Source organism: Triticum dicoccoides, chromosome 5A, assembly GCF_002162155.2.
Source record: "Triticum dicoccoides isolate Atlit2015 ecotype Zavitan chromosome 5A, WEW_v2.0, whole genome shotgun sequence".
NCBI classification, from domain to species: Eukaryota; Viridiplantae; Streptophyta; class Magnoliopsida; order Poales; family Poaceae; genus Triticum; species Triticum dicoccoides.
In genome coordinates this window covers 123,850,588-123,859,800 of record NC_041388.1, presented here as the reverse complement: position 1 = coordinate 123,859,800, position 9,213 = coordinate 123,850,588, and positions in this window count along the sequence as shown.

Below are 9,213 nucleotides of genomic sequence, written 5' to 3'. Positions count from 1 at the left end.
CCTCGCCGCTACACCGACCTACTTCTTCCTCCTATATATATCCATATACCCTGAAAACATCCAGGAGCACCACGAAACCCTATTTCCACCGCCGCAACCTTTTGTACCCAAGAGATCCCATCTTGGGGCCTTTTCTGGAGCTCCGCCGAAGGGGGAATCGATCACGGAGGGCTTCTACATCAACACCATATCCTCTCCGATGATGTGTGAGTAGTTTACCACAGACCTTCGGGTCCATAATTATTAGCTAGATGGCGTCTTCTCTCTCTTTGGATCTCAATACAAAGTTCTCCTCGATCTTCTTGAAGATCTATTCGATGTAATTCTTTTTGCGGTGTGTTTGTCGAGATCCGATGAATTGTGGGTTTATGATCAAGATTATCTATGAACAATATTTGATTCTTCTCTGAAATCTTCTATGTATGATTTGTTATCTTTGCAAGTCTCTTTGCAAGTCTCTTCGAATTATCAGTTTGGTTTGACCTATTAGATTGATCTTTCTTGCAATGGGAGAAGTGCTTAGCTTTGGGTTCAATCGTGCAGTGTCCTTTCCCAGTGACAGTAGGGGCAGCAAGGCACGTATTATATTGTTGCCATCGAGGATAAAAAGATGGGGTTTATATCATATTGCTTGAGTTTATCCCTCTACATCATGTCATCTTGCCTAATGCGCTACTCTGTTCTTATGAACTTAATACTCTAGATGCATGTTGGATAGTGGTCGATGTGTGGAGTAATAGTAGTAGATGTAAAATCATTTCGGTCTAGTTGTCACAGACGTGATGCCTATATACATGATCATGCCTAGATATGCTCATAATTATGCACTTTTCTATCAATTGCTCGACGGTAATTTGCTCACCCACCGTAATACTTATGCTATCTTGAGAGAAGCCACTAGTGAAACCTATGGCCCCCGGGTCTATCTTTTATCATATAAGTTTCCCATCTATTTTACTTTGCAATCTTTACTTTCAATCTAAATCATAAAAATACCAAAAATATTTATCTTATTATCTCTATCAGATCTCACTCTCGTAAGTGACCATGAAGGGATTGACAACCCCTTTATCGCTACTTTGCTGCATCACCCTTTCCTCTTCAAGGGAAAACCAACGTAGTGCTCAAGCGGTAGCAAGAAGGATTTCTGGCGCCGTTGCCAGGGAGATCTATGCACAAGTCAAGACATACCAAGTACCTATCACAAACTCTTATTCCACGCATTACATTATTTGCCATTTGCCTCTCGTTTTCCTCTCCCCCACTTCACCCTTGCCGCTTTATTCACCCTCTTTTTCCGTTCGCCTCTTTTTGCTTGCCTCTTGCTGCCATCATGTCTGAAATTGGGGAGGTTATCATTGATAAGGATAGTGGTAATAACATGGAAAACTTTGATGCTTTTTTTGATCCTCGTGAAAAACCTACTATTTTACACACTAAAAAGTTTCGGATTGGTAGTGGTAATATTATTGGAAAAGGAGTTATTCAAGATTTCATTACCTGTGCCGGTGCTTTGCCCACCATGGGCGGGTCTATTCTTGATAAAAACTAGTAGTCTTGTCGATGCTATATCATTGCTTGTGGTTGAACTTGAAAGACAATTTATCCATATGCATCCTTGCATACAGAGGATCTTTCTAGAATTTTCTAATATTGAGCACTCTTCTGTTAAGCGAGCAGCTACCATCTTTTTAGCTCATGAGTTCAGATTTATAATAAAAGAGGCCAATCAAATTTTTGCGCATTATAGGGTGGATGTCGGCCGTCCTCCCATAGAAGCAATCCTTTTTTATCAAGAGGACATAATGCGCTTACGATCTTTAGATCATGTTGCTTTTAACGAAAACCTTAGAAAGAAGTTTCCTATCGATGTTCTTGTTGATAGGATTTCTGAACTTAATGATAATTTTGCCATCCAAAATAATGGGTTGGGTTTTTCCCTTGAACAAAGTCTCATGACTTTTTGCCAAAAGAATGCTTATAATGATGAATTGGTTGTGCAATATGAGGGACCAAAGGAGGAACAAATACCTCTCGAGCTTGATTTTGGGGACTTTTGTCCCATTAAATTTAGCCCTTTTGATTACTTTTGCTTGCCACAAAGAAAGCTTGCTGCTAAACGTAGGGAGTATGAGATGAGTTTTCACGATTTACCTTATCATTATCATAGCAATACCTAGATCTATTCTTGCTTTTATGTCTAGCTAGGGGCGTTAAATGATAGTGCTTGTTGGGAGGCAACCCGATTTTATTTTTGTTTCTTGATTTTTGGTTTTGTTTAGTAATAAATAATTCATCTAGCCTATGTTTAGATGTGGTTTATGCTTTTAATTAGTGTTTGTGCCAAGTAGAATCTTTGGGAAGCCTTGGGGGAGTTTTTGCGATCTTGCTGTAAAAAAACAGAAACTTTAGCGCTCACGAGATTTGCTGCCATTTTTTACTGGAGAGTGCGATTAGGTTGATTCGTATTGAAGATGATTAATAGACAAATTCCTCATGTCCACCAATTTATTTCAGAATTTTTGGGGTTACAGAAGTATTCGAAACCTACAGATTACTATAGACTGTTCTGTTTTTGACAGATTCTGTTTTTCGTGTGTTGTTTGCTTATTTTGATGAATCTATGGCTAGTATCGGAGGGTATGAACCATAGAGAAGTTGGAATACAGTAGGTTTAACACCAATATAAATAAAGAATGAGTTCATTACAGTACCTTAAGTGGTGGTTTGTTTTCTTATACTAACGGAGCTCATGAGATTTTTTGTTGAGTTTTGTGTTGTGAAGTTTTCAAGTTTTGGGTAAAGATTTGATGGACTATGGAATAAGGTGTGGCAAGATCCTAAGCTTGGGGATGCCCAAGGCACCCCAAGGTAAAATTCAAGGACAACCAAAAGCCTAAGCTTAGGGATGCCCCGGAAGGCATCCCCTCTTTTGTCTTCGTCCATCGGTAACTTCACTTGAGGCTATATTTTTATTCACCACATGATATGTGTTTTGCTTGGAGCGTCTTGTATGATTTGAGTCTTTTATTTTTAGTTTACCACAATCATCCTTGTTATACACACCTTTTGGGAGAGACACACATGAATCAGAATTTATTAGAATACTCTATGTGCTTCACTTATATCTTTTTAGCTAGATAATTTTGCTTTAGTATTTCACTTATATCTTTTAGAGCACGGTGGTGGTTTTATTTTATAGAAATTATTGACCTCTCATGCTTCACATATATTATTTTGAGAGTCCTTTAGAACATCATGGTAATTTGCTTTGGTTATAAAATTGGTCCTAATATGATAAGCATCCAAGATCAGTATAAAAAAACTTTCATAAAAAGGTGCATTGAATACTATGAGAAGTTTGATACTTGATAATTGTTTTGAGGTATAAAGATGGTGATATTAGAGTTGTGCTAGTTGAGTAGTTGTGAATTTGAGAAATACTTGTGTTGAAGATTGCAAGTCCCGTAGCAAAGCATGCATGTATGGTAACCGTTGTGTAACAAATTTGAAACATGAGGTGTTCTTTGATTGTCTTCCTTATGAGTGGCGGTCGGGACGAGCGATGGTCTTTTCCTACCAATCTATCCCCCTAGGAGCATGCGCGTAATGCTTGGTTTTTGATGACTTGTAGATTTTTACAATAAGTATGTGAGTTCTTTATGACTAATGTTGAGTCCATGGATTATACGCACTCTCATCTTTCCATCATTGCTAGCCTCTTCGGTACCGTGCATTGCCCTTCCTCACATTGAGAGTTGGTGCAAACTTCGCCGGTGCATCCAAACCCCGTGATATGATACGCTCTATCACACACAAACCTCCTTATATCTTCCTCAAAACAGCCACCATACCTACCTATTATGGCATTTCCATAGCCATTCCGAGATATATTGCCATGCAACTTTCCACCATTTCATTTATGACACGCTTCATCATTGTCATATTGCCATGCATAATCATGTAGTCGACATCGTATTTGTGGCAAAGCCACCATGCATAATTTATCATACATGTCACTCTTGATTCATTGCCCTTCCCGGTACACCGCCGGAGGCATTCATATAGAGTCATATTTTGTTCTAGTATCGAGTTGTAATCATTGAGTTGTAAATAAATAGAAGTGTGATGATAATCATTAATAGAGAATTGTCCCAAAAAAGGGGGAGGCCAAATAAAAAAATAAAGGCCCAAAAAAGGAAAAAGGGACAATGCTACTATCCTTTTTTCCACACTTGTGCTTCAAAGTAGCACCATGATCTTTATGATAGAGAGTCTCTTGTTTTGTCACTTTCATATACTAGTGGGAAATTTTCATTATAGAACTTGGTTTGTATATTCCAACAATGGGCTTCCTCAAATGTCCTAGGTCTTCGTGAGCAAGCAAGTTGGATGCACACCACTTAGTTTCTTTTCTTGAGCTTTCATTCATTTATAGCTCTAGTGCATCCGTTGCATGGCAATCCCTACTCCTTGCATTGACATCAATTGATGGGCATCTCCCTAGCCCGTTGATTAGCCGCGTTGATGTGAGACTTTCTCTTTTTTTGTCTTCTCCACATAACCCCCATCATTATATTCTATTCCACCCATAGTGCTATATCCATGGCTCACGCTCATGTATTGCGAGAAAGTGGAAAAAAGTTTGAGATTACTAAAGTATGAAACAATTGCTTGGCTTGTGATCAGGGTTGTGCATGATGAGAGCATTCTTGTGTGACGAAAATGGAGCATGACCAAACTATATGATTTTGTAGGGATGAACTTTCTTTGGCCATGTTATTTTGAGAAGACATGATTGCTTAGTTAGTATGCTTGAAGTATTGTTATTTTTATGTCAATATTAAACTTTTGTCTTGAATCTCTCGGATCTGAATATTCATGCCATGATAAAGAAAATTACATTGAGAATTATGCTAGGTAGCATTCCACATCAAAAATTTTGTTTTTATCATTTACCTACTCGAGGACGAGCAGGAATTAAGCTTGGGGATGCTTGATACGTCTCCAACGTATCTATAATTTTTGCTTGTTCCATGCTATTATATTATATGTTTTGAATGTTTAATGGGCTTTATTATACCCTTTTATATTATTTTTGGGACTAACATACTAACCCAAGGCCTAGTGCAAATTGCTGTTTTTTTTGCCTATTTCAGCGTTTCATAGAAAAGAAATATCAAACGGAATCCAAACGGAATGAAACCTTCGGGAGAGTTATTTTTGGAACAAACGTGATCTACGGGACTTGGAGTAGACGTCAAGAAAGGAGCGAGGAGCCCACGAGGCAGGGAGGCGCGCCTGCCCCCCTGGGCGCGCCCCCACCCTCGTGGGCCCCTCGCAGCTCCACCGGCCTACTTCTTCCTCCTATATATATATATCCATATACCCCGAAAACATCCAGGAGCACCACGAAACCCTATTTCCACCACCGCAACCTTTTGTACCCAAGAGATCCCATCTTGGGGCCTTTTCCGGAGCTCCGCCCGAGGGGGAATCGATCACAAAGGGCTTCTACATCAACACCATATCCTCTCCGATGATGTGTGAGTAGTTTACCACAGACCTTCCGGTCCATAGTTATTAGCTAGATGGCTCCTTCTCCCTCTTTGGATCTCAATGCAAAGTTCTCCTCGATCTTCTTGGAGACCTATTCGATGTAATTCTTTTTGCGGTGTGTTTGTCGAGATCCGATGAATTGTGGGTTTACGATCAAGATTATCTATGAACAATATTTGATTCTCTAAAATCTTTTATGTATGATTTATTATCTTTGCAAGTCTCTTCAAATTATCAGTTTGGTTTGGCCTACTAGATTGATCTTTCTTGCAATGGGAGAAGTGCTTAGCTTTGGTTTCAATTTTGCGGTGTCCTTTCCCAGTGACAGTAGGGGCAGCAAGGCACATATTGTATTGTTGCCATCGAGGATAAAAAGATGGGGTTTATATCATATTGCTTGAGTTTATCCCTCTAGATCATGTCATCTTGCCTAATGCGTTACTTTGTTCTTATGAACTTAATACTCTAGATGCATGCTGGAGAGCGGTCGATGTGTGGAGTAATAGTAGTAGATGCAGAATCGTTTCAGTTTACTTGTCGCGGACGTGATGCCTATATACATGATCATGCCTAGATATTCTCATAATTATGCACTTTTCTATTAATTGCTTGACAGTAATTTGTTCACCCACCTTAATACTTATGCTATCTTGAGAGAAGCCACTAGTGAAACCTATGGCCCCCGGGTCTATCTTTTATCATATAAATTTCCCGTCTATTTTACTTTGCAATCTTTACTTTCAATCCAAATCATAAAAAATACCAAAAATATTTATCTTATTATCTCTATCAGATCTCACTCCCGTAAGTGACCGTGAAGGGATTGACAACCCCTTTATCGCGTTGGTTGCGAGGTTCTTATTTGTTTGTGTAGGTGCGAGGTGACTTGCGTGTAGTCTCCTACTGGATTGATACCTTGGTTCTCAAAAACTGAGGGAAATACGTACGCTACTTTGCTGCATCACCCTTTCCTCTTCATGGGAAAACCAACGCAGTGCTCAAGAGGTAGCACCTACCAACTTCCAAACGCCAGAGAAAACATGCTGCAAGGATGGAGAATTTGGTTCCAGTAGCAGCTCAAGAGAAATCGCGAACAAATTTGAGAGACGCATCATCAAGCCAACAGCATGCAAGAGGTCACCTTTTGTGGATTACAACGAGAATAGGCTTTCTCACTACACCCCAGGAGTAAACAGGTTGTATGTTGCAGTCCTTCTACACGCAAGATTTAGTGAGGAGGAGACTAGACTTGAAGACAAGAGGTAAAGTGCTATCACTGCCGGTCTTACACTCACTCTCCCTTTTTATTTACGGAAAGGCAAGCAAACAAACATATGTTACAGGCAAACACCAACCGAATTTCTAGGCAAGTAATGTGTAATCTTTAGGCAACTTTCCTGGACCACCCCCTCATGCGACATATGATTGAAACATAGGCAGCTAAAAGGAGTCATAAAATCACAACTCTTATGTAGTTTTTGTTTTTTACACCACCTAATTACCCATACTCTATATGACTTATATGAGTTCTTTTTTGTCATGCAACCCTACTATTGTTGATTACGATGGCTACCATGTTTCACTCAGAGAACTGGCTAACTCGATGAAGAAGAATGGTCATGTCAAGTCGCATGTGTTCAAACTAATTATCAAGGCTATAATGTAGGACTTGCCTGTAAACTCCAAGAAGATAATCATGCCCGTCAGATTTTCGGTAATCTTCTTACATCAACTCTATCCACCCCGTTACATAATCTTTTTAATATATTTGACCTTTTACATAATCTTTTTCTCTTCGCTGGTAGAACTACCACTTTTGCTCTTAAGCAGTTTGAGCAGGATTTTTTCACTTAAGCCAACTATTTTTTTCCAATACAAATTGCTATAACCCCTTTATTTTTGTGCATTTTGTAAGAATTCTAGAAGTTTTTCTAACTATCTTTATGTACTCCAACCAATTTTCTTAGGATATCCAAACCCCTCAGTTTGAAAAAACGCACTCCCTCCCAATTTGCTAGACCGTTACTAACAAGTTGCCCACAAGCTGAACAAGAGTTACCCACAAGCTCCATATTTGCTAGATCTTTACAAACAAGTTGCCCTCTTAGGATGTCCTTTTGCATTTTATTTATTTATTCTTCATAATTATGGCAGATAAGGCTTCAGCAAATGATTTGGAACACTCAAGAGATAAGTGTCAAATTCAACAAAACAAATTATTTGGATCGGAAGGATATGGTCAGTAGAAAGTACAATGTTATTTTCTTGTTTGCATTGGCATATATATAGCAAAATGTTTCCTGACTTGCTCTTTTTTCTTTGATCACACACTCATCATACAGATCATGCATGTTCCCTATTCTAGAGAATCTAGATAGTGCAAATTGTGTATCAGTGAGCCACTACTGGCTTTTCAATGTCAATATTAGGGACCGCAGGTTCGAGGTTTTTGATTCAAGGAGGACTCTGGCACAGAGCAAAACTTCTGACGGCAATGCTAGATTGATTGCTACAACAGTGCGTTCATTGTGGGACCAGCACTATCATGAATCACGCATAAGCTTGGATGATTTTCGCTTGAAGGAAATTGATGTTCCAAAACAAGATAATGAGTGAGTTCCTTTCATCGTTGCACTGTCTCCCTCACAGGAAACATGACTTCTTCGTCCTTCTATATATGCTTTCATAAAATGGTCAGAACTTTACACCCATGTTTTCCATTTTTTTTGTTGCAAGTTATGATTGTGGCATTTTCACTTCGACAATAGCGAGTGTGTGGGAAGCGAGGAACTTGCCAGACTTCGGTCCGAAAGACATCCCCAACATTAGGAAGAACATCACGAGTGCTTTAATTAACACATTAGCCAACAAAGCACCATGGCAGGCTATTTTGAAGCTTTGACTTGGTGGATGTTTGTCACAGCACCTTATATAAATTGGCAACCATTTTTTTCTTAGCCACACCCCGTGTGTGGTTCCATCTGTTTTTGGTACATAAGTTGTCAATCACACAACAGCATATATTTCTTTAGCATTAATAAGATATTATGTAGTAACTTTTTTTAATTTTTACACTGTCAACTTACTGTCCTGAAAAAATAAGGGAGCAAATCCCCAAACACCAAGACAGGAATTAGTACAAAGGTCACAAAAAATAAATATTACAGCTCATACGGCACAAGAGTTGCCTGACATCCAAGCTTAAATTGTCTGACACCCATATATAAGTTACCTAATAGGGGGATATGGTCTATGGTAATTTTTTAGGAAGAGTTTGCCCCAAACACCGAGACAGGAATCTAGTTGTTGTCCTCTGTTTTTCTTCTTCAAACCAAGCGACCAGGGCAATTTGCAGCATTGTGTTCACATGAATTGCAAAAGGAGCATTTGTTCTTCCTCTTCGGATGCAACACCAGTGCTGACTGCAACCGTTTACTTTTCGCGCGCCCTTTAGTTGTTGATTTAGGTGGATCCTTAGGAACTCCCGCAATTGGCGTAGACCACCCTGAGCCTGGTGTTGCTGGAGCAGCTGAATTGGGTGCCATAGGAACAGTGGTAGTTGTTGTGTGACCAGGGTGTGCCGTAGCACCACTCTGAGGTGGTACAGGACCAGCCATGGGCGGAGGAGCCACCTTTTGTTTTTTCTTGGTCTTG